Below are 26,840 nucleotides of genomic sequence, written 5' to 3'. Positions count from 1 at the left end.
TCCTCTTCCCATAGAATTCTCCAGGCAAGAATGCTGGAGAGGGTAGCCACTCCCTTCGCCAGGGGATCTTCTTTGACCCAGGGATTGAACCCAGGTCTCCTGCATTGCAGCCCAGATTTTTATAGTCTGAGCCACCAGGGAAGCCCTATACTGATGGTCCCCATATGTCTGTTTCTGTCCTATATTCCAGACTCTTTTATCTATATACTTTTTAGTAATCTCACATGCATGCTCCTGTTAAACTTTGTGTTTTCAAAACTGAATTTGTCATCATCCTATCATTAAAAAATATAATTAACCACTTTAAAAATTGCATTCTCTCTTACTTTGTTTCCTTTCACCGTTACCCAAGCTAAAAATTTGGGTTATAGCCCGATTCCTCTCTCCTCTTCACAATGAATTGCCAAATCTTGCCCTTCTACTTCTAAAGTATCTTTGAGACCTATCAATAACTCTTCATTCTTACTGCCACTACCCTGCTTCAAGCCACCATCTGTTCCCAGGTGGCACCAGTGGTAAAGAACCCATCTGCCAATGCAGGTGACATAAGAGATGTGAGTTCAATCCCTGGGTTGGGAAGATCCCCAGAAGTAGGGCATGACAACCCACTCCAGTATTCTTGCCTGGAGAATCCCATGGACAGAGGAGCCTGGCAGGTTACAGTCCATAGGGTCACAAAGGGTCAGACATGACTGAAGTGATTTAGCGTGCACACTCCAATCGGTCTGTTTCCAGTCATGCCTCTCTCCAATTCTTTGCTCATGTTGCAGTCAGAAAAATCTTTCTAAGTATACATCATATTGTGTCTCTTCTTTTATTGTGCTTAAACCCCCACTTCCCATTTTAATGGTTTATACAGTGCATCCTTAATATACTTTATTACAATGGGATGCACTTCCTAGATCTCCTTGAAAATTCAAGTATTCATTGTAGTGTTGCAGCTAACAGCTCTAAATTCTGTCCTTCCCTGGGACTTTCCCTCAGCTGAAGAGAACCTACATGCACAAGTTTATACCCTCCCCAGGACAGCCGTCATCTAATGACACCTTCATTCAGAAGCATAAAATTCTAGTCGTCTGAGTACAATCATAGACTACTCTAAAGGTCCATCCCAATTTCAGAGCTTCTTGTGGGATTGGCTGAATACTTTGTTGTGACCATATTACAGCCCAACTTCCCAGCCCAGGGAGAGAGAGGTTGGGTAATAGAATGACTTCATTGCCTCACAGATGTTGATATTGAAAGCTGTCCCCAATAAACCTCCTATATTAAGACCTCAGCCTCTGAGCCTGTTTTCAAGAATTCGGGGATTGTGTAATTTCCTTGGCTCTGTCTCGTCTCAAGAAAAATTTGAAGCGACGGACCAGCATTACAGCTCTCAGATGGGCCACTGTTACAGCTCTGGCAGACCAGTGTCACAGCTCCATGTTACAGCTCAGTTTTATTTAGAAAATAAAGGAAAATGCATCCTCGAGGCATGGGGGCATGACAACCCAAAAGACTCGAAGAGGAGAAAGTGTGAGCAAGGTAGCAAGAGGGAGCGAGGGAAACTCTGGGTCCTCTGGCTCCTCTATTTATTTTTCTCCTCCCCCTGGGCCTACCCTGTGTAAATTGCGATTAGCCAGGAGTGCTGTTTGTTCTACCTGAGGCCCTCACTCCAGTCCTTGGACCTTCCTTTGTTCTGTTTTCGCAGGCATTTCCCTTCCTTGTCTTTTAGCCACTGGCATTCTGGATTCCTTTTTCCTATTCTAACTACCTAACAAAGAGAACCCAATATTTCAACAAGACTATCTCATGGACTGTTTAGCATTTCACCCTCATACTGTATGACCTCTTCCCTTTGTACTCTTTTTTTTTTTTTTTTCAATCCGGCCCAACCTAACTTCAGTTCTTCAAATATACAGTGCTCTACCTTTGAGCCTTGGCACTTGTCCTTTCCTTTGAGCTCTCTCCTCCCTCTTTTGGTCCTTGCTAAAGCGTCACTCCTTTCAGGAAGGTATTCTGATCCTTATTCTAATCAAGTGCATTTCCCTTGTGTTCTGCGGTTACTTCCTTCCTTGCAGTGTTCACCACTTTCATGTTGTATTGTTTTAGCCCATGGCCATGTCTAGTCCATATTGTTGACTGGCTGCAGGCTCTGTGCGGAAAGGGAATTATCCGCTGTTGTACCTCAGCTCATTTTACTGTGTTTGGTTTACCGTTAGTCTCTCAAAAAATACTTTCTAAGTGCCTGAAGGAATTAATCGATGCATAAACTGTTATTTAAGACTGGATTTAGAGTGATTAGAATTATGACATTCATGGAAGAGGAATTATTTTAAGAATGATCATATGCATTTTGAATGCTTTAGTTTTTCCTGTACATACTCATATGTATGTGTTAATTCTCACACAAATAATCATGACCTCATCTATCATTCAAATGCAGGAATTTTAAAAAATTCTATCAGGCATAGCTCTCCATGGGAGTTATTAAAAAAAATGTCAGTTCAGTACCTGCTAAGAATTTGTTTCTAACTATATTATTAAAATCTTTCATGAAAACCCATATTGACAAACTATCAGAACTTACATTAGGTTTCTCCTCCCTACAACCTACTTCTGTTCTTCTATTTCCAACAGTCTGGGAAATGAACCAAAATTGATCAAATACTTATGGTTTTATTGGGTGACCTAAGACATCAAATGGCCTGACAAAGGTGTTTGAATTAGTAAATTCTCAGCCTTATGCCATAAAATGGAAAATTAGGAGGAAATTTGATGTCACTGTCAACCATCCCCCAGATTGACCGCCACAAGTTGGGTTCCCTTGAAGCAGGGTGCACTGTCATTCACTCAGCAGCTAGATTTTGAGGCATCAGATCCTCCCGTTGGAAAAAGGGTGGAATTTTCTATGTGTTTCCTAGTGATGAGGTCACTCTTACTGGCCTAGGGCAATTCTTCAGAAAAGAGGGAAGTTCTGGTTATGAAAACTGACAACTGAGGGATCTGCATTCTATCCTAGTAAAGGGAATTTGAGTGAGGACCATGCCTATTACTCAACATTCAAAAAAACTAAGATCATGGCATCAAGTCCCATCACTTCATGGCAAATAGATGGGGAAAAAATGGAAACAATGACAGACTTTATTTGCTTGGGCTTCAAAATCGCTGCAGATGGTGACTGCAGCCATGAAATTCAAAGACGCTTGCTCCTTGGAAGAAAAGTTACGGACCAACCTAGACAGCATATTAAAAAGCAGAGACATTACTTTGCCAACAAAGGTCCATCTAGTCAAAGCTATGGTAGTCATGTATGGATGTGAGAGTTGGACCATAAAGAAAGCTGAGTGCTGAAGAATTGATGCTTTTGAAATGTGATGTTGGAGAAGACTCTTGAGAGTCCCTTGGACAGCAAGGAGATCCAACCAGTCAATCCTAAAGGAAATTAGTCCTGAATATTCATTGGAAGGACTGATGTTGAAGCTGAAATTTCAATACTTTGGCCACCTGATGCAAAGAACTGACTCATTGGAAAAGACACTGATGCTGAGAAAGATTGAAAGCAGGAGGAGAAAGGGATGACAGAGGATGAGATGGCTGGATGGCATCACTGACTAGATGGACATGAGTTTGAGCAAGCTCCAGGAGTTGGTGATGGACAGGGAAGCCTACAGTCCATGGGGTCAAAAAGAGCTGGGCACAACTGAGCAACTAAACTGACTGACACCTATTACACTGTTCCCACACTTCTATGACCGTGTCTTTAGATAGCTACAAGCCCATTCCATGCTGCTGCTGTCTTCTTTATTTAGACCTCAAGCCCTTCTTTCAGAATGAAGGCAAACCAGTACCAGAATCCCCTCCGCTGTCAGTGGTGATCACTAATTTTTTCTTAGAATTTACAAGTCGTCTATTGCTGACAGTCTCTTATATCTAAATTAAAAATAATTCTAGCTTAGAATTTAGCAATAATAGCCAATTTACTACAAAGTTTCTCAGATATGAGGAAAGAATATTGAAGTCCAACAATTTCTTACAAAGTGTGTTAGTAAAAACAGAAGTTATTTTCTTAAGCCACAATATTATCCTTGCTTTTTAAATACTTGAGGACATTTTTGGTGTCGGTGGGAAATCTGCACCTAATTACGTATTCACTTCCCAAAAAACAAGCCAGAGAAGAGAATTAGTAGGAAGACTATTCGGAGGCTCCAGCATGAGGGAAGCCATAGCTTATGTCCCCTTCTCATGTGAGAGCTTTGCTTAAGACATTGTATGCTTGTTCACAAAAAGATGTCAGCCTGCCATCTATACATTTTATATTGAAAGCGTAGGATGACTTGTGGACAGAGCAGGGGAAGGTAAGGGTGGGATGAACTGAGAAAGTAGCACTGGCATATATTCACCATCATGGGTAAAATTGATAGTGGGAAGTAGCTAGGTAACACAGGGAGTCCAGCCTGGAGCTCTGAGGACTCAGAGGAGTGGGATGAGGGGAGGAGAGGGAGGCTCAAGAGGAAAAGGAGATAAGTATGGATACACATGTGTGTGTGCCTGTGTGTGTGTTTGTGTGTGTGTGTGTGTGTATACATATGACTGATTCGCACTGTTGGCATAAACTGACACAGCATTATAAAGCAATTTTCCACCAATTAAAAAAGTTTTAATTACAGTTTATAAAGAAAAGAATTTGCCTTTAATCAATATCCCAGGAATACTTGTACTTAAGGCCCTTGTCAGAAACTATAACATCAAACTCTGTTTTGACTCATCAGAAGTCAGAGAAGTAGAGTTGACAAAGGATACTTTGAAGGCATGCAGTTCAGTCTCTTTTGCAGTTTTTACACACTCCATTATTGGATAAGCAGAGAGCCTTATTTGGGACCACATAGGAACTCAAGAGAAACACACAAAGGTCACATTCTAGAGCGATCCACTGCAGGCTTGATATGATCATAATCATGTTGTTTTCAGTGATGTTTAATAGAATCATCAGATGCTGCAGCTGAAACAGCTACCAGTTGTTTGTTAACAGGCTGACCAAACAGTTGTAATTTAAAACCAAAGACCATCTAAATACGTATCTTTGGGACAGTAAAGAAGGAAAAATACCTTAAGTGAAAATTGGCTTTAAATCAAATTGAGAAAGCGTTTTAAATGAGATCATGTTTTTCAGACTAAAAATACATGGAAATTGCTAAATACTGACTAGGAAACTTGGCACATATTATAAATTGCTAAACTAGAAAGTAGTTGGACAAATACTGTATGCTATCACTTATATGTGTAATCCTAAAAATACAACAAACTAGTGAATATAACACAAAAGAAGTAGGCTTACAGATATAGAAAACTAGTGGTTATCAGTGGGGAGAAGGAAGAGGAACAATATGGGTATAGGAGTAAAATGTACAGACTATTATGACAACAATAATATATTGAACAACAAGGAGGATGAAGCCAGTATTTTATAGTAACTATAAATGGAGCATAACCTTTAAAAATTGTGAATCACCTCAACTTATACTGTACACCTATACTGTATACCTGTAACTTATGTAATATTATACAGCATCTATCTGAGTTTAAAAATGATTAAAATAATAGAACAGGATTAATAAGTGGCAGATAATTATACCTAGACTTTGCTTCCAGAGTCCATGGTCAATAAATATTTGTTGAGCTGAGGAATAAATAAAAGAATGACAAATTTTTTAAAAAGTTCTTTCATCTTAGAAATGTCACTCTGAAACCTCAGGCAGCTTTAACTTGCATCCAGTGAAGGAAGAACAAGCAAATGAACTCTGTCTTTGATCAAAGTGCTCCACAATGAACTCAGTATTCAGCTACTAATTTTGAAAAACTGAGTAAAGGGTAACAAAGTCCTTAGGAAGAACTAACTGTTCACTGTTTAAAACTCTCAGATTATGTTACCACCTGCTGTCCCTTTTAAAATGTGTATTATAATCTTTCTGGAATTTTTGAATATATTAGTGTTTCCACATTTTTGTAGTAGATGTTTTCTATGTCTAACAGAAGTACCTAAGTCTTCAAGTTGAGGTGATTCTACTTTTGCTTTTATTGCAGGCAAACACTTGAGGCATTTCCCTGTAGAATTTAAGGCTGAGATTGCCCAGAGCAACTTCTAGTTAACTGCTCCACTGTGATCTAAAAGATCTTTCTCTCCCACTGCTGTTCCAGAATTTTGACATCATCAGTTAGTGAAGCAAAAGGTACTAACTACTGAGGCTGAGTGACGGCCTCAGTCTCGTCTTGACACATTTGTATGAAACAGGCTCTAACCACCAGCTGACAAAGAAGTCAGAGAGGCTGCTGCTACCAGAAAGCCCTTGCTGGAGTTAAAATCTCAGGTCAGTAATTCCCAAGAGCTTTGGAAGCTATGTGGAGATGTCAATTTCTTCTACACTTATTTGCTCATCCCTCAAACACACACTTTTATGCACTTTTTTTCCAAAATAAGTAATGTGATTGTGTGTGTCATTTTGTCATGTCCAACTCGGCAACTCCATGGATTGTAACCTGCCAGGCTCCTCTGTTCATGGAATTCTCCGGCCAAGAATACCGGAGTGGATTGCCATCCTCTTCTCCAGGGTGTCTTCCCAACCCAGGGACTGAACTCAGGTCTCCTGCGTTACAGGCAGATTCTTTAATATTTGAGCCTCCAGTCAAGAATGTATGTGTGCGGCTGCTGCTAAGTCGCTTCAGTCGTGTCCAACTCTGTGCGACCCCATAGCTGGCAGCCCACCAGGCTCTTCCATCCCTGGGATTTTCCAGGCAAGAACACTGGAGTGGGTACACACATACACACACACACACAATATGTATGTTATAGAACATACAACCACATACATCCAGTTCATTGTCCTAGGGATATGGTATAAGAACATTTTTCTTAGAAAAAAAAGAACTATATATTGTAAAGGACATCCCCACAGAACTTTATTTTTATAACATGCTTTATTTTCCTGTGGTAGAAAGGGCTCTATAGAGAACCAATAAAATTGCTAGCTTCCACATTGGTTTAATGTCTGCAGATGGAATTAAAAACACTTTAATGTGCCCTTCAGTGCAATATTACCACTTCCTGGCCATTTTAAAATTGGGTTTAAGTGCTTCGATGTCTGCCAATAGCAATATTCATGTTAAACAGCGATTGTGAGGCACGTAAAATATTTCACCAGTACTTTTGTCTGAAGTCTCCCACACTGTCTTTACAGATGGGAACTAAACACAAGATACTGGATACTTTCTATGCACACTGGATGAAATATTTAAATATAGTTGTTGGGAAGGTATAACACTGGGATATCTTAATTGCTCTGTATTTTTCTCTTTTAGTTGTATACAACTGTGGCGAGCTTCACTTTGCCGTAAAACACATCTCTTAATTTTCTTTTATTCCAGGACTAATTGACAGAAAGGAAAGGGTGGATATGAATCCATCTCCCTACCTAATCCCTACAGAGCCATAAAAATTAAAGCTTTTTACTTTGTAGTTCCTTTGATCCAACAAGAAAATACTGTATACATTTAATCACATTTCAGTTAGTAATTAAAAGGTATGAGTATCATTTTTTAGAAACCAAGCTCTAAATATTTAATGACAGATTCAGAGGTATCTCATCAGTTTAGTAATGTCTATTCTCTAACTGATGTTCCATGTTTGCTATGAAAATGCAAGTTATTTATTGTCTTCTTGCTTCCTGTGCTTTTTGTAAAAAATATCAAGCAACTATTCACTGGTTCATCTCTGCTACAGAAATGAAATGTTGATTTTTTGTCATCTTTACTTGTTTATGTTCTAATTGCCCTTTTTTTATGTCTAAACTCACTCAAAATATCTTGCTCAGTTTTGATGAGAATGTGCAACTAGAATCATTCTGTAAAGCATTTTCATACTAACATTAGCTCTTTTCATTCTAAATGAATCTTATTTTCTCATGAACATTTTTCTGTTTCCAAGAAGATACAAGAGCTTTGGGACCCTCTGCTTAGAGTAGAATAACTAGAATCTTCTTACATAGAAAGCTTTGTGCTCACTATTCTTTAACTGAAGCAGTTAAAACTAATACAAGTACGAGAAACACATACAGTAGAAAAACTGTCCTTTTGAAAAAATTCATAATTTGTGATTAATTCTCAGGTTTAAGGTATTATTTTTCCAAGATAAAATTACTTGATATATGTTTTGAAAATTTATGAGTATATCCAAACACTAAATGAAAAAGAAAACAGCAGTTTTAATACCTTCGTGTTTGGAGATGCTTGATGAGTAACTGGGCAGCTTATCTCACTGTCTGTGTCCTTAAATACAATTCTGTGCAACCTAGATATCAGTTGGACAATAGGAATCCATCTCAGGTACAGCATTGCTATATTTTTGTTAATTTTTCTCTTTTTCCCTTTACTGTAAAACAGTTAACTTTTACACATAAAGTTCCCTTTAAATATGAAACAGAATGATTGCCAACATGACAAGAGTATACAAGCAAACAGTGAGGTCCAGATCCTGAAAGCATCTTCGCATGGCAGCTTGCCCACTCTCTGCCCTCTCTGCATTGACCTGATTGTGCTTCCTGTCCAAAAGCCTGGACTCATACTATGGGTCCAAGTCCACCTCAAGGTTAAAGCCTCAGTCTAGTATTCCAATTTTAAGTAACCTCTTTGCCCTGTGCTCATTAAGCCTGCTTTATGTCTAAATGGATTATAAAATTCATGCAACAGAAGAACCTTGTTCTATAAAACCTTGCCATTATATTCACTGGACTATAATGTACATCAATTCTACCAGCTATTCTTTATTTGGACACCTAGTTTCCATTCTTCTTCTTTTGGTAAGAATGCCAGGATTCACTTTGGGCAAATAACCTCTCATCATACCTTTGTGCAGTCAAGGTGTTTGCTCTCTGTCAGTCAAGAGGACAGGTTGGGTCAACTGGGTTCTTTCTGTAGACTCGGAAACTTTTTCAAACTGAACGCAAGGATAAAAAAGTGGTCAGAGCTTGTTCTTTTTGGAAGGGGTACTCTGATTGGGCCTTAGAGTCTTGGTCACAGTTTTTTCCCTGAGTCCCCTTCTTTAGCCTTCTTATAAATTTTGAACTACAAAATATCTTTATAATACATTATTTTCTCCTTAAGTTACCCAGAGTTGATTTTGTTGCTTATAACAAAAAAAAATTTTAGCTAAAATATGTTGCTCTCTTGAGCGTAGGTCTGAACTGAATCTATATTCCTTACAGAATAATCAACATAATTATTTCTGAATGTATACTTTTGGGAAAATTTTGAGTGTTAGAAATGGTTTCAGGGAGGGTTAGGATATCAGCTTGCATTTTAGGTCAGGTTAAAGAGAAGAGTACTTTAAAATATAAGATTCCTGGTCATGTAATAAGCATTTGTTTAGGTGCCTATAAAGAGCATATTTCTATGTGAGATTAAGAGGAAGATATAAAATAAAAGATTCACATCTCCATACTGAAGGAAGATTTAACAGTCTAATGAGATTATGTTAGATATAACCACAGAAAGTTTTTTCTGACAGGTAAAATGTTTTGTTTTGTTTTTTAGGTAAAATGTTTTAAATAAAAATTAAATCATAATACAAAAAATGTCATAAGGCAAGCACAGGCTTACTGCCAAGTGAGAGACAGAGATAACAAGTGCTATGATGTCAGAGGAAGGTGAGACAACTATGCTTGAATGATCTAAGAAGGCTTCATAGAGATCTGTAGGAGTTTGGGTTGAACTGGGCCAAAAAGCATGGGGTGTACAGTTGAACAGCGTTTTTAATTTAAGCGTTTCCCTCAACTCTGCAAAGCAGACCAAACCAAAATGGAGGACAGCAGTAGAGGGTACACAGTAATTCCCGAGCTGGCCTCTGGTACACTGATACCTCGCTCCTTTCACATCCTTCAACTCAACTCTCATATTCGCTTTCTTTCGGTTTGTTCAGATCATCCGACTTGGTAACTCCTTTTTTTTTTTTTTTTTGGATTTTTTTTTTTTAATTTTAGTTTTTTATTTTTTAAATTTTAAAATCTTTAATTCTTACATGCATTCCCAAACATGAACCCCCCTCCCACCTCCCTCCCCATAACAACTTTCTGGGTCATCCCCATGCACCAGCCCCAAGCATGCTGCATCCTGCGTCAGACATAGACTGGCGATTCAATTCACATGATAGTATACATGTTAGAATGTCATTCTCCCAAATCATCCCACCCTCTCCCTCTCCCTCTGAGTCCAAAAGTCCGTTATACACATCTGTGTCTCTTTCCCTGTCTTGCATACAGGGTCGTCATTGCCATCTTCCTAAATTCCATATATATGTGTTAGTATACTGTATTGGTGTTTTTCTTTCTGGCTTACTTCACTCTGTATAATCGGCTCCAGTTTCATCCATCTCATCAGAACTGATTCAAATGAATTCTTTTTAATGGCTGAGTGATACTCCATTGTGTATATGTACCACAGCTTTCTTATCCATTCATCTGCTGATGGACATCTAGGTTGTTTCCATGTCTTGGCTATTGATCAAATCTCAGGACTCTCTCTTCCCCCATTTACTCACAGGTTGAAAACTGCCTCCTTTCTCTAATATTGATTTTGGAGTGTCTTCTTAGTAATGCCCTTCTTCCAACTGGTTCTTCCCCTGATAGAAGACTCGCCTTTTGAGTAGCACCTCCTGGGTACATGCCAAGCTTCTCTCCTTCACAGTCCTCATAAGTTGTACTTAAAAACTGGGAGGAGGAGAGATTGAAGGAAAGAGATTCAAGAGTAATAAAGAACAGGGAAAATAGCATGAAGCCAAGGGCAAAGGTAGAAAGTACATGATGGAGTCAGGAAAGCAGCTCTGACTGAGTTGATAAGACTGAAAGGAGGAATTGTGAAAAATTAAAATAATATAACAGGTTGGAGTCGATAAAAGTGTTGGCACCAGAATAATCAGTATAGATAAAATCCAATGGTTTTTAAGCAGCACTATCTCTATAAACATTGACTGGATTTTAGAAAGATTAAATTGGGAAGGTTCTGACCAGTAGATTGAAAACGAGAAACTCTTGCAGTAACCTAGATATGAAGGTTGGCTAGATGGTAACAGCAAATAAGTGACTGACATGACAGGCATAATAATGCTCCTAAGACCCCAGATGGTTTTAATTGTGCTAAGCTCATGTCGAATAAATTACTAGTGATTTTATATTTCAGAGTAAGCCATGATAATAAGAAAAGTTATTCTTAATATTTTATCCAGGTTGGTTTTCAAAAATAGACTGATTCTTCAAAATTCTTCTGTTTGAGACACACAGACATAGAATCATAAGTACTGTTACCAAAATGGTGACATAGGAGACACCAACCTCCATCCTCCAAAGAAGATCAAACACGAAGCAATTATGAACAGAAACAGCTTTGGGAGAGCTCAGGAGCCCACTTAAGAAACTTCAGCAAAACAGTGGAAGAAAAAACCTGAGAACACGAAATTGGAATGAAGAACCGCTTTATTTTGCCTGCATCACCCCAGCATCCAGGCTGGCACTGGTCATTACCAAAAGGGAACTCCCCAGCTGGAAAGATATTCCTTTCCTGGGAAAGCGAGACTGGGTGAGTGACCAGCTTACCCAGAGTTTGGGGGCACTCCAATTGGGCATGAACGAACCAATTCAGTTTCACAGAAGAGAGTGGTAAAGCTAAGACAGATGGAAAAGGCTGGAAACAAAGAAGGAGAGCAGACTCGACCAACATCAGCCCTGAAATGGGAACAACTGTGGATCCCAGTGCTCTGCCCTGGACAGAACCCTTAGAACTTTTGCCACTGAAGAAAACCAGTGGGTACCATGGACTTGAGGACCTCCTACAGATTTCACTAGTTTTTGTCCCCCAGGTAGTAGTATCTGCAGGCAGCCATCCTGAGTGCTTTCCCGTTTCCTCCTCCCTGCTCCTGCCAGGTCCCAGGATTCTCACACACAGCAGCCATCCCAGCCTTCTATCACTGTGTGAGAGGCCAGCCTAGACCCCCTCAGCTGACCCCCACCCCCATGCCCACACTTGACGCCAGCCTTTCCAGCAGGTCCTGCACACTGCTGGCCTGATTCTTGTCACAGCCCCCACCACTGTATTTGCCTCCGCGGTGAGACCCCGTAGCCATGGAAGTGCACCCCAACAGCCAAGGCCACCAGAGCTGTGCATTGGCTCAGTTTCCACCTTATCTCCTATTCTTAACGATCTCCTGTTCTCCTTATCTCCTGCATCACTGGGCTCAGCTCCAGCTGCCTGTTTACCCATGCACCTGCATGACCCCTGCCCAACTCCTGCTGTTGGTCTCTACGCCTGTGCACGTGCCTGTGGCGAAATCCTGCAGTCACAGGAGTGCACACAGATGGTCAGGACCCCCACAGCTGCCAGTGATTATATAGTTGACCCTGGCTGTTGCATCTGGCCTTGGCATTAAGTGGGAGTCTTCCAACGGTCCTATTCTAGCCAGGTACTTGCAGCTAGGGCCCACAGCTGAGTGTGTACACACTGCCTACTCCAGCCACCACCACTGTTTATGTCCTAGTCCCCAGCTACTGGGGACCTTTAGTGCTGCTGAGAATCCAAACAGTCCCAGAAAACACTGTGGACTCCCCTCAGGGACTACACAGTTGTCGACGAACCCAGCAGCTCAAGATGAGTCATCACATTGCCCTGTACTTGAAGCAGACACATGCCCGGCACCTCTAGTCCTGGGGTCACAGCATGCTCCAGAATGCCTCTACTTGCAGGCAAAGATCTTTTCTTACTGAAGTTAAATCCATAAAATCTGGAAGAACTGTACTTCTTCAAATACATAGGCACCTACACAAAGCTACAGGGATTACAAACAATCAAGCGAATAAGACACCACCCAAAGAAGTAAGCTTCCAGGATTTGACACAGAAGAAGTGGAGATATATGAAATGCCTGACAAAAACTTCAAAATAAAAACTTAACCCAAAGTTAGCAGAAGGAGGGATATAGAAAAGATCAGAGTAGAAGTAAATGAAATCTAGAACAGAAAAACAATAGAAAAGATCAACAAAACCAAGTTGTTTTTTTGGAAAGAAACAAAAATGGACAAAGCTTCAGCTGAAAAAAGGAGAGAAGAACTCAATTATGAATTAAAGGATAGACATTACAACTCATACTACACACATATATAAAAAGCACAAAGATTATTATATGCCAACAAACCGAACAACTTGTAAGATATGGATAAATACATAGAAACAGACAACCAAGTCTGAATTATGAAGAAATAGAAAATCTGAACAGACCAATAACAAGTAAGAAATTGAATCAATCAGTGCTCTGTGATGACCTAGGTAGGTGAGATGGTGGGTTGGGAAGGGATATATATGTATACACATAGCTGATTCACTTTGCTGTACAGCAAAAACTAACACAACATTGTAAAGCAATTATATGTCAATAAAAAAGAAATTGAATCAGTAATCAAATGAACAAATAGCCATGTTCATGGATCAAAAGAGTTTTTATTGAAATGTCCTTACTTCCCAAAGCCATCTATAGATTCAATGCATTCCCATCAAAATTCCAATGGCATTTTTCAGAGAAGTAGAAAAAAAAAATCCTAAAATTCATATGGAACCACAAAAGACCCCAAATAGACGGAACCACAAAAGACCCCAAATAGACAAAACCACAGAAGATTCCAAACAGACAAAACAATCTTGAGAAATAGCAAAGCTGGAAGCCTCACTATATTATGAAATTATGGTAATGAAAAGAGAATTATATTGGCATAAAAAAGATACATAGATCAGTGGGGCAGAATAAAAAGCCCAGAAATAAACCCATACACATAAGATCAACTAATATTTGACAGTGGAGCCAAGGATACTGAAAGGAGAAAGGATATTTTCTTCAATGAATGGTGCTGAGAAAACTGGATATTCACTTGCAAAAGAATGAAACTGAGCCCCCAGCTTACATGACTTACATAATTGTCTTGAAATGGACTAAGGACTTAAACATAAAGTCTATAAGCATAAAACTCCTAAAAGAAATTGTAGAAGGTAAACCCCTTGACATTGGTTTTGGCAATGCTTTTCTGGATTTGACTCCCAAAGCACAAGCAGCAAAAGCATAAATCAGAAAGTAGGAGTGCATCAAACTAAAAAAACTTCTGCACAGCGAAAGAAGCAATCAGGAAAACGCAAAGGCAAGCTACAGAATGAGAGAAAATATTTGCAAATCACGTATCTGATATAGTTAGTATCTAAAATATGTAAGGAACTCATAATTCAATTCCAAAAAAACTCCAAAACAGTCCAATTTTAAAATGGGCAGAAATCTTGAACATTTTTCAAAATACAGGAATGCTAAGCAAGTATGTGAAAAGTTTCTTAACATCATAAATGAAAATATAAACCACAATAAGATATCACTCCTTAACAGTTAGAATGGGTATTTTCAAAAAGAAAAGAAAAATAAATTCTGATGAGAATGTGAAGTAAAGGGAATACTGTTACCTTGCTGGTGAGAATGCAGTTTGGTGCAGTCCCTCCTGAAAATCGTATTGAGGTTCCTCAAAAAATCAAAAGTAAAACTCTCATGTGACCCAGCAAATCCACCCATGGATATATCTCCAAAGAAAATGAAGTCCCTATCTCTCAAAGAGATATTTGTACTCCCATGTTTATTGCAGTACTGTCTACAATAGCCAAGACATGGAAACAGCCTGAGTGTCCATTGATGGATGAATGCATAAGGAAAACGTGGTGAATATGTCTCTAATGGACTATTATGCAGTCAGAAAAGGAGAAAATCCTGGCATTTGCAACAACCTGGATGGACTTTGAAAGTGCAAGAGAGAGAAAGACTAATACTGTATGATCTCATATGTGAAAGCTGGAAACACTGAGCACATAGAAATACAAGCTGGAATGGTGATTGCCCACGGCTAAGGGGTGGGGGAAATAAAATGTTGGTCAAATGTTAAAACTTTTACTTAAAAGATGAGTAATTCTGGGGATCTAATGTTCAGTATGGCAACTATAGCTAATGATACTGTATTCTATACTTAAAAGTTGCTACAAGAGTAGAATTTTAATGTTCTCACCATAAAAACAACTACAAAATGGTAATTATGTGAGGTATAGGATGTGTTTGCTTATCTGGTAAGCAGTTCTTTCTCTTGCTCTGTGTGTGTGTGTATCAAATCATCACATTGAATGCCTAAATTTTTACATTGTTATATGTCAACTATATTTTAATATACTTTGAAAAAGGAGTAATCAGTACTGTAATATGAAATCCAACCAGTCCATTCCGAAGGAGATCAGCCCCGGGTTTTCTTTGGAAGGAATGATGCTAAAGCTGAAACTCCAGTACTTTGGCCACTTCATGCGAAGAGTTGACTCATTGGAAAAGACTCTGATGTTGGGAGGGATTAGGGGCAGGAGAAGGGGACGACAGAGGATGAGATGGCTAGATGGCATCACTGACTCAATGGACGTGGGTCTGAGTGAACTCCGGGAGTTGGTGATGGACAGGGAGGCCTGGCGTGCTGCGATACATGGGGTCGCAAAGAGTCGGACACGACTGGGCGACTGAACTGAACTGATCTGTAATACTGGGAATATTAACTACAGTATTAGCTACAGTATTAATTACAGTATTAACTCCCATTCTAAAGCCTACTTGAAGATTTCTTCTACACAGGAATATTTTCTCCAATTTTAATATAGTTTTAAGCATTACCTGTATGCCTTAGCCTCTGTAGAGGGCAGATTAGTATATATTTTTTAATGATTAAGAATAATAGTTTTCAAGTATCTTCAGTAATGTGATATGAATTGCACAGGATGATATTTATCTAGTCTCATTATAGTTTTGATTAAAGGTTTTCAAAATCCATCAATGGAGGCAAGGAAAGCACATAAAATTCTGAAGTAAGACTCAGAAATTAATATTCATGCTGCTGCCATATTCAGAAAGACAAATGCTATATTATTTTTCTAGGAATCATTTCAACTGTTTCTGAGCAGGGGACACAGGGCAAATAAGCCTTACTTCATAAGGGAAGCCTGCATTTGCTCCTTTCTGAGCTGGTTTCACCATCCTCCACTTCCCCCTTACTGGTACATAAACACAGATCCAACCAGGGCAGGTACTGAATTAATCACTTAAAACTTTATTTTCTAAACAAACTAGAAGATATCTCATTTCTGTTAATAAAATTCATACTTCATTTTTTAAAAATTCAGGCTAGAGATGAAATTCATAAGACTCCAAAAATTCTTAAAACACATCCAAATATCACCACTAAGATATTTAGTGTTTAATGTATAGGCCTCTACACATTTTCACAAACTTAGATACATATGAACTTATAAGAATTTTAAAGACTTGGAAAGCGTTAAGTAGAAATATTTCAAACACACTCCCCTCTTTGGCAAGTATTTTCAAATGCATATACATATACCCATTCCAGTTGTGACTATAGGAGCAATACATGAACAGATATATGAGGCTGCTTATGATGAAAGCTTGAATCTCATGGGAGCCTGCCCCAGAACCAGAGGCTGAGTTAGTAAGCCTTTGCAACTGCGGGTTTCTATACACATTTTGTTTAAAAGTGCTCCCCTAGGAGGATTAATACTTGGAAGCAAGGCTGGTTGATGATTTTGTCTTTGCTACCACAAAGAAGCAGCATACAAAACCCAGCTTCATTTCCCTGTTCACTGGAGTCAATTCAATTAAATAGTATATTCTCCAGATGTGGGAGTTGGAACCTTTAACCAGCAACAGTGCCTTCACTGCTGGGGGGGGGGGGGGGGGTGGGGGCACGCAGAGAGAGAAAGAGAAAATTCAAGAAAGCTCTGTAAGATGAACCAAACAAGCACTCAGCTGCCAGCTGACAGTTTTAAGAAACAAATGACCTTAGGTTACTCTAACCATGACTCTATCTAAAATACATAAAAACATAAAAATCAATTTTACTAACCTAGAAATAATGGGAAGAAATGCATCAAAATTCAATAATTGTTTATCTCAAGACTGTGACCTTATTTATTTCTTCTTCCTGTATTTTTCCAGTTCCTACAAAGAACATGTTACTTTTGCAATCCAAGGAATAAGTACTAGATCTTAAGAAAATAAATATTCTATAGTGCAATGTGTTCCCCCAATACATCAGGCGACACAGAGCCCTGTGAATTGTACAGCCTGATGAAATGTGGTTAAGCAGCTTACCTTCATCGGCCAACTGCACAGAGCTGGCCTGTGATTATTGACTAGTGAGTGTGTACTGAGATTTGGTTCATGGTTGCTGATTCTTTATCCCAAACCAGCAATGACTGGTGCAAAGATTTAAAAACCAGATACAGACACAAATGAGTAAAGTGGATGCAGCTCCCTAGAGCCCTCCTCCCCTTTGGAGGGACACCAAAGAGAGCTAGCCATACGCAGAGAGAGCAAGCAGTGAGATCACGGGAATCCAGAGCTGTGAGCTGGTTGTCTTTCATATCTTTGGAGGCCACGTCACAGTATCAGACTTACTACCAAATAGGGCAAACTTTGTGGTCCACAAGTTCACTTTTTAGGTCCATTTCTTACCATTAATCCCACAGGGGTGCCTTTTACAGTAATAGCAATCTGCAGTTGTTTGAGGTATTCCTGACCTGTTTTTCCTCACTGTTCCAGCTTGCTTAGTCCATGCCTTACTTTGCTTAGTTCTCTTGACTCTTAGGCCATTTAAGTGAGACTGTGTTTTAAGTATAGATCCCAGTACTGTGTAAGTACTGCATAAAGCAAAGTCCCCAGAAAACTGAGTACTGCTCAGGGCTGTCCAAACAACTTGCAGTGAGGAGGAGCATCCAGGCACATGACATTTACAACAGAATCACAATAATCCTTAGCACCCCTCCCTACCCCCAAAGTTCCTTTTCTGCCACACTGCACAGAATGAACTCAGCTTGTGATTTTTTTTTTAAACTGCAAATGAAGGAAGTGAAGGAAAATGAAGAAAAGAAGGGTGCTAGAAGAAATTTGTCACAAATATGATTGACAGATTGATTAGATGAAGAGATCCTGCAGGATCTGATGTAATCACACCCAACTACAAGTAGCTATTGTTACTATTAGGTGATTAGCTATTGTTAATCATTAGCCAAGGATTAGCTATTGTTACTTCCAAAGACAAATTGTTGTCTGTTTTGTTCCCTCCTTTTCTCCCCTAGTTCCTGGAATACTATCTTACAAAGAAGGCATCAACTGAATTGATTATTCTGTTAAAAAATCATTGGTTATTTTTTTCCTTGTACATTTCATATTAGAGGATATAAGACCTTGTTAGTGAGTTAGTGAAAATATTGTGTCCATTGAAAGTTTGCTAGAGACTTGATTAATTTGATATTAGAACACAACAACAATATTTTATTCTTTAGTTATTTTACTTTTGAGGTAATTTTCATGTCCCTTCATTTTAATAAAACCATTTAAAATATCTCAACCCTGAAGTATTAGAAGGTAATAATAACTAATGATATAATTCTTATAGAGCATTTATAGTACAAAAATTATGGTATTTCTCCCTAAAATTTTTTTTTATTATTCAATTATTATTATTGTACTTGCTTTATTCCAAGAGACATACTAATAGATCCAATATGCATTGGTATAAATAATATCATATTAGACTCAACCTGTCTTGATATGAATAATATCTTTATAGTGGCCCAAATATTCCAATGCATATAACAATAAATCATAATTTCCATAAATATAAAGTATAAATATGCAATTTCAATTTAAGTATGTCACTATCCCCCTAGTCTAAGAAAAGACTGTGTTCCTCTTAATAAGAAGTAAATCAACAGCTATAACCTGTGTATATTAATATTCAGCTACATTGAACCAGTAAGTCATATTTTCTAAGCCACAGATAGACATTGATACAGTTTAAAATGATCTGCCATTTTACTATGTTGTATGAACTAAAAAATACATGGGTAACTTGTATTATATCTGCTATTGGATATACTAATAGAGAGTAAAACATTTCTATGAGATTTTATATCCAGGCAGTACATGGGTTCATAGCTGGTTTTTTTTTTTTTTTCCATTCAACTACACATTTTTTCTTTGCATTGATCTCTGAGGAAGGCTTTCTTATGTTTCCTTGTTATTCTTTAGAACTCTGCATTCAAATAGATATATCTTTTTTAGTGTCTCTTCTTTTCTCAACTATTTGTAAGACCTCCTCAGACAACTATTTTGCTTTTTTGCGTATATTTTTCTTGGGGATTGTTTTGATCACTGCCTCCTGTGCAATGTCACGAACCTCTGTCCATAGTTCTTTAGGCACTCTGTCAGATCTAATCTGATAGATCTAATATAATAAGATTGGAAAGACTAGAGATCTCTTCGAGAAAATTACAGATATCAGGGGAACATTTCTTGTGAAGATGGGCAAAATAAAGGACAGAAATGGTATGGACCCAACAGAAACAGAAGATATTAAGAAGAAGTGGTAAGAACTATGCAAAAAAGATCTTCATGACCCAGATAACCACGATGGTATGATCACTCACCTAGAGTCAGATATCCTAGAATGTGAAGTCAATTGGGCCTTAGGAAGAATCACTATGAACAAAGCTAGTGGAGGTGATGGAATTCCAGTTAAGCTATTTCAAATTCTAAAAGATGATGCTGTTAAAGTACTTCACTCAATATGCCAGCAATCTTGGAAAACTCAGCAGTGGCCACAGGACTGGAAAAGGTCAGTTTTCATTCCAATCCCGAAGAAAGGCAATGCCAAAGAATGCTCAAACTACCGCACAATTGCACTCATCTCATATGTTAGCAAAGTAAAGCTGAAAATTCTTCAAGCAAGGCTTCAACAATACATGACCAGAGAACTTCCAGATGTTCAAGCTGGATTTAGAAAAGGCAGAGGAACCAGAGGTCAAATTGCCAACATTCACTGGATCATCAAAAAAGCAAGGGAATTCCAGAAAATCATCTACTTCTGCTTTATTAACTACACCAAAGCCTTCGACTGTGTGGATCACAACAAAACCTGTGGAAAATTCTTCAAGAGATGGGAAAACCAGACCACTTACCTGCCTCATGAGAAATCTGTATGCAGGTCAAGAAGCAACAGTTAGAACAAGACATGGAACAGCAGACTGGTTTCAAACTGGGAAAGGTGTATGTCAAGGCTATATGTTGTCACCTTGCTTATTTAACTTATATGCAAAGTACATCATGAGAAATGCCAGGCTAAATGAAGTACAAGCTGGAATCAAGATTGCCTGGAGAAATATCAATAACCTCAGATATGCAGATGACGCCACCAGTATGGCAGAAAGTGAAGAGGAACTAAAGAGCCTCTTGATGCAAGTGAAAGAGGAGAGTGAAAAATCCAGCTTAAAACTCAACATTCAAAAACCTAAGATCATGGCATCCAGTCCCATCACTTCAAATAGATGGGGAAATAGATGGGGAAACAATGGAAACAGTGACAGACTTTATTTTCTTAGGCTCTAAAATTACTGAAGATGGTGACTGCAACCATTAAATTAAAAGATGCTTGATCCTTGGAAGAAAAATTGTGACCAACCTAGACAGCATATTAAAAAGCAGAGACATTACTTTGCAACAAAGGTCTGTCTAGTCAAAGCTACGGTTTTTCCAGTAGTCATGTATGGATGTGAGAGTTGGACCATAAGGAAAGCTGAGCACTGAAGAATTGATGCTTTTGAACCCTGATGTTGGAGAAGACTCTTGAGAGTCCCTTGTACTTCAAGGAGATCAAACTAGTCAATCCTAAAGGAAATCAGTCCTGAATATTCATTGGAAGGACTGATGCTGAAGCTGAAGTCCCAATACTTTGGCTATCGATATGAAGAACTACCTCAATAGAAAAGACCTTGATGCTGGGAAGGATTGAAGGCAGGAGGAGAAGGGGACGACAGAGGATGAAATGGTTGGATGGCATCACTGACTCAATGGGCATGAATTTGAGCAAGCTACGGGAGTTGGTGAGGGGCAGTGAAGCTTGGCATGCGGCAGTCCATGGGGTAGCAAAAAGTCAGACAGACTGAGTGACTGAACTAACTGAACACATCTTTTCTATTTATTGATACTTATAATTAACTTCAGTTTTCAATAGGTCTTCATTCCTACTAAGCTAAACCCATTAGCCTCCAAAGATCTCATATACTTATTGGTTTCAGATCTACTATTGAGAATCTTTGTTCCGGTTAGAGTGTTCCATCTCTAGGAAGCAAAGCTATCCATTAGTTATCCATACTTCCTCACTGCTATTTTAGCATAAATATAAAATTTCTTCCAAATCAGAATGAAAATTTCAACGAAGAGGGTGAAGTACCAGCATTCTTGAAGTCTCAGGGTAGCAGCAGAAGGGGAAGAAACAGCAAGAAGGAAGGATGGGGAATAATGAAGAAGGAAATCAGAGAGAACAACGCAAATACGGCACCGTTTGCTTTCACATGACAGTGTTACAGAGATTGGGCTTGATTCAAACAATAAAGTAAGATTCTCAAGGAAGAAATTCAAATTCGTAGAATCTTTCTGAATAAGAAGCCCCTTTATTCTTTTCCTGACTCAGACTAGTTAACTTGTGGAATGACACATAACTGCATTTTCGAGCTTGAAAACTTTTATTTCGTTGACCAGAAGATGGAGCCATTATATAAAGAATTTTTTAAATTTGCAGGCCAAAATTGATCTGCAGTTTCTCTATTTAATATTTCAACCATCTTATACAATTTGAGTAAACCAAATGCCGTTTTTCTTTAACAATGGAAAGAAGGTAACATGTTTTAACCTCATATATACAGAGAAATAATATATTATTTTAAAGTTTTTTTTTTAAATACTGCTCACTAATATGTATACAAAAGAAAAAGACAAAACAGAAATTAAATGTCATCTTCAACTAAGTGAGGCAAACACTCAGTAAGCAGCAGAGACTGAGACCCGAAGGAGAACTTCCTAACTCTTGGCTGAGGCAGTCTGCTGGGCCCTAAACCAGTATTGCAGCTAAGTCATTCAATACACACTTGAAACAGACCAGGACATTGTGGGCATGAGTGCTCTTCTCATGGGTCAGTTACGGGGGGAACACGGAGAGCTGTGTGCAGAGAATATGGCATCTATGGATTAAAGCCAGAGCAACTTCTCTTGATTTTCAAACTTAGCCGCACATTAGAATCACCTGTGGAGTTCTTCCTATTTCTACAACATTCAGGCTGCACCTCAGACTAATTAGAGCAGAATCTCTGAGTTTCAATCCAGGCATTGGTTTTAAAGTCCCCTTGTAATTCAGTGAAGTTTGAGAAACATGGTCTTGACCAGTGCTTTCCAATCTGTAATATGTATGCAAATTAGTGGTTTATTCTGTGGTTACTGTATGCAGGTCAGGAAGCAACAGTTAGAACTGGACATGGAACAACAGACTGGCTCCAAATAGGAAAAGGAGTACATCAAGGCTGTATATTGTCACCCTGCTTATTTAATTTATATGCAGAGTAATGAGAAACGCTAGGCTGGAGGAAGCACAAGCTGGAATCAACTGCCTGAAGAAATATCAATAACCTCAGATATGCAGATGACACCACCCTTACGGCAGAAAGTGAGGAAGAACTAAAGAGCCTTTTGATGAAAGTGAAAAAGGAGAGTGAAAAAGTTGGCTTAAAGCTCAACATTCAGAAAACTAAGATCAGGCATCCGGTCCCATCACTTCATGGCAAATAGATGGGGAAAGAGTGGCTGACTTTATTTTTCTGGGCTCCTAAATCACTGCAGATGGCGATTGCAGCCATGAAATTAAAAGATGCTTGCTCCTTGGAAGGAAAGTTGTGACCAACCTTGACAGCATATTAAAAAGCAGAGACATTACTTTGCCAACAAAGGTCCATCTAAGTCAAGGCTATGGTTTTTCCAGTGGTCATATATGGATGTTAGAGTTGGACTATAAAGAAGGTTGAGTGCTGAAGAATTGATGCTTTTGACTATTGTGTTGAAGACTCTTGAGAGTCCCTTGGACTGCAGGAGATCCAACCAGTCCATCCTAAAGGAGATCAGTCCTGAATATTCATTGGAAGGACTGATGTTGAAGCTGAAACTCCAATACTTTGGCCACCTGATGCAAAGAGCTGACTCATTTGAAAAGACCCTGATGCTGGGAAAGATTTAGGGCAGGAGGAGAAGGGGATGACAGAGGATGAGATGGTTGGATGGCATCACCAACTGGATGGACATGGGTTTGAGTGGACTGCAAGAGTTGGTGATGGACAGGGAGGCCTAGTGTGCTGCGGTTCATGGGGATCTTAAAGAGTCAGACAAGACTGAGCAACTGAACTGAACTGGATGAAAAGCCTCAGCATCACCTGAGAACTTGTTAGAAATGCACCCTGCAAATGCTTCCCCTCCACTCCTCCAGCTCAGCAATAAAGAATCTGCCTAGGAAGAACCCCTGAAGGAGGCAATAGCAACCCACTCCAGTATTCTTGCCTGGAGAATCCCACCGGCAGAAGAGCTTGGGCTACAGTCCATGGAGTTGTGAAGAGTTGGGCAGACTGAGGGCCTACCACTGACTGACTGACAGGATCTTAAGCAGCAGCTCGACATTAAACCAAAATCCCGTTTGTTGTTGAGGTTGGGATTGCCTTCTTCGACTGCCTCTCTGTGAAACAAATGAGAAATGTGGTTTCTGAAGTCAAGCCTGGATCTGAGCTCTGTGAGTGACTTCACCTCACCTCACCTCACCTCACCTTTACCCCTTTCCAGATGTGTATCCATGAGCACGCTACCTCAGTTTAAGTCCTCGTCTCTGACATATGCCTATCCATTCACAGGCTGCTCTAAGGAGAGACTGAATATGAAATCTCCACCCTGCTCTTGGCACATGGTAGCCAGCAGTGGTCTGCTGGAGCCAGCTTGGACCGGCTGGAGGGGCCTGTGGCGCCTGTCTCCTCCCAATGCTACATTCCGAGACTTCAGATTGTTTGCTTGAACTTTGTTGTTGTAGGAGTATTTATACGACAGGAATCGACAACAGATAGATACAAATAAGAGATTTTTTAGTCCCAAAAAGAGCCAGTTACTAAACATTTACCAGGACATGACTGGTAGGCATTCATTTTGTGGTTATTTACTCCTAAGGAGAGGTGATTTGCTTTTCTCCTCTGAAACAGAATAACCAAACATAACCCAAATACAAGAGAGGTGTGGGAGGATTTCAGGAAAACCCTTCCCTGCTAGGCTTTCCCCACCATATATTCCCAGGATTTCTATGTTAAATTCACAGACTTGTGGAAAAGGTAACACTATAAGTAGACACCGACCTTTGCATAATAGGAGTACACTGGAGCTTTTCCTTTTCAAGCCAAACTGATGGAGTTCAGGCCTCAGAAATAACCCGTTGAACTAATCCTCACTGAGCCTCTTTTGGAGGTCAGACCTTCTAGGGTTAGAGAAGGCTAAAATAAAGAGTGTGTCTACCTCACATATCAGCTGAGAGGAGACAAGTCAACCAATGGATAAAAATCATAAGAATTTTAGGTGGTAGTAAATGGTGAGATGAAGATGGAACTTCAACTTGGTGAAGAGTGGCTGGGGCAATGGGGTTACCTTATATAGAGTGTAAGGCACGGCCGCTTTAAAGAGGAAACACCTGAGCTGAAATCTAAGTGGCTGCAGCTGGGGTCTGAATCAGAGGCACAAGGAGAAGGGAAGAAGAGCAAACACAAAGGAGCTGAGGCGAGAGTGGATTTAATGAGTCAAAGAACAGAAGGAAAGTCAGTGGGGCTAAAGCTCTGTGAGTTTCAGAAGTGGATAGTGTGGCAGGGGGGCGTGCAGTTAAGCAGGGCCCAGGTCATAGCAGGCCCTTTAATGCTAAGAAGTCTGCCCCTCATGGTAAATGGAAGAGGAAGCTCTGAAGAACCTTAAGAGGAATTAGGGCAATGGGGGAGAATTTGTGTGTATGTGTTCATAACTCAGTCATGTTTGGCTCTTTGCAACCCCCAGGTACTATAGCCAGGCTCCTGTGTCCATGGAATTCTCCAGGCAAGAATACTGGAGTGGGTTGCCATTCCCTTCCCGACCCAGGGTTCAAACCCAGGTCTCTTGCATTGCAGGAAGATTCTTTGCTGTCTGAGGCACCAGGGAAGAATGGCTTGTTTAGATGAGGGTTTCAAAGGATCATTCTGTTTGTTCTGTGGAGAAAAGATTGTAGGGAATCAAAAGTGGAGCCAAAAGACCAGTAAAGTGGCTACCAGAACAGATCAAGCCAAAAATAATAGTGGTTTAGACCTATGGGTAAAGGTGATAGAGATAAGGAGAAATAAACAGCTTTGGGGTGTATTTTATAGCTTGAACCAACAGTACTTGTTGATGAGTTGGACGCCTATATAAGGGAAGGATAAAAGTATGCTCTGAGGTTTGTTTTATTTTTTAATTTGAAGAACAGGGTAGATATTATTATCTATCTGCTAATTTCTAGCCTGAGGTCAATTTAAAAAGAATGACCAGTCTAAATAATGAAGAAAAGAAAAACTTTAAGACACTGCAAGCTGGAGAAAAGGCTGTTCATATTGCATTCTTTATTTCAAGCTATTCCTCCAAAGATAAATAATGAATGTGTTTATGGTACATCCAAGTTCTCAGATAGCTTTGTGCTGTTAGTGAAATGCAATTACGATGCAGTAGGAAAATGATGTTTCAGTGAGCTCACCAAATAATTACTCTCCTCTAAAATAATTAAGACATCATTTAAATTTACAAACTTAAGTCTCAGGCTTAATAAATCTCTTTGAATAAATTATTTTCCCCCATTTTCCTACTGCTTTATAAAAGCTATTTCTAGATTTGCTCTAGGAGGCTTATGAAATGGAGAAAAAATTCTCTTGGGAGCCAAAATTTCATTACAATGATCTTAGCTTTTATGGCTTTCAGACAACATTGCAAGAGATTCTTAGATAGGATATCGTTTCATGTCCATTTGAAAGTGAAAGTGAATGTCACTCAGTCATATCTGACTCTTTGGGACCCCATGGACTATAAAGTCCATGGAATTCTCCAGGCCAGAATACTGGAGTGGGTAGCCTTTCCCTTCTCCAGGGGATCTTCCCAACCCAGGGATCAAACCCTGGTGTCCCTCATTGCAGATGGATTCTTTACCAGCTGAGCCACATGGGAAGCCCAAGAACACTTAATCAGGTAGCCTATCCCTTCTCCAGGGGATCTTCCTGGCCCAGGACTAGAACCCAGGTCTCCTCCATTGCAGGCAGATTCTTTACCAACTGAACTAACAGGAAAGCCCATAGCCTTTACATAAGAGCATAAATATGTATTCAGTATTACTATCAGAAAAGATAGGAACTGAGCTATTATGGAAGCCCAAGTCCATTTAATGCTCAACAATGAGATGCGCAGATATCCTGAAAAAATCCTGATATAAGATGTGTGTTGAGTAGAATTTAATAAGTATATTTTTGAATGCAAGACGAAGCTTGCAAGAAATTAAAGGAAATTTCTAAGAACCAAAAGAAAAGAAGCAGCAGGACACAGGAGAAAACACTGCAGCTGAGCTGCCTTGGAGGTTTGATGGCTGATCTCTAACTCAGAGTACTTTGTTATTGTTGATTATTACTTTATTGTTATTGTTGATTATTACTTTATTGAGGTATAATAAATATACAGTAAGTGAAAAATCATACAGTTCTAATATACATATTTATGCTCTCATGTAAATGCCATGCAGATTAAGATATAAAACATATTCTGTATTCTGCAAGTCTCCCTAATGCCCGTCAGTAAGCCTCCAA

Source organism: Ovis canadensis, chromosome 2 (genome assembly GCF_042477335.2).
Source record: "Ovis canadensis isolate MfBH-ARS-UI-01 breed Bighorn chromosome 2, ARS-UI_OviCan_v2, whole genome shotgun sequence".
Taxonomy (NCBI): Eukaryota; Metazoa; Chordata; class Mammalia; order Artiodactyla; family Bovidae; genus Ovis; species Ovis canadensis.
The sequence above is the reverse complement of the archived record's forward strand: the minus strand, read 5'-3'. Positions refer to the sequence as shown.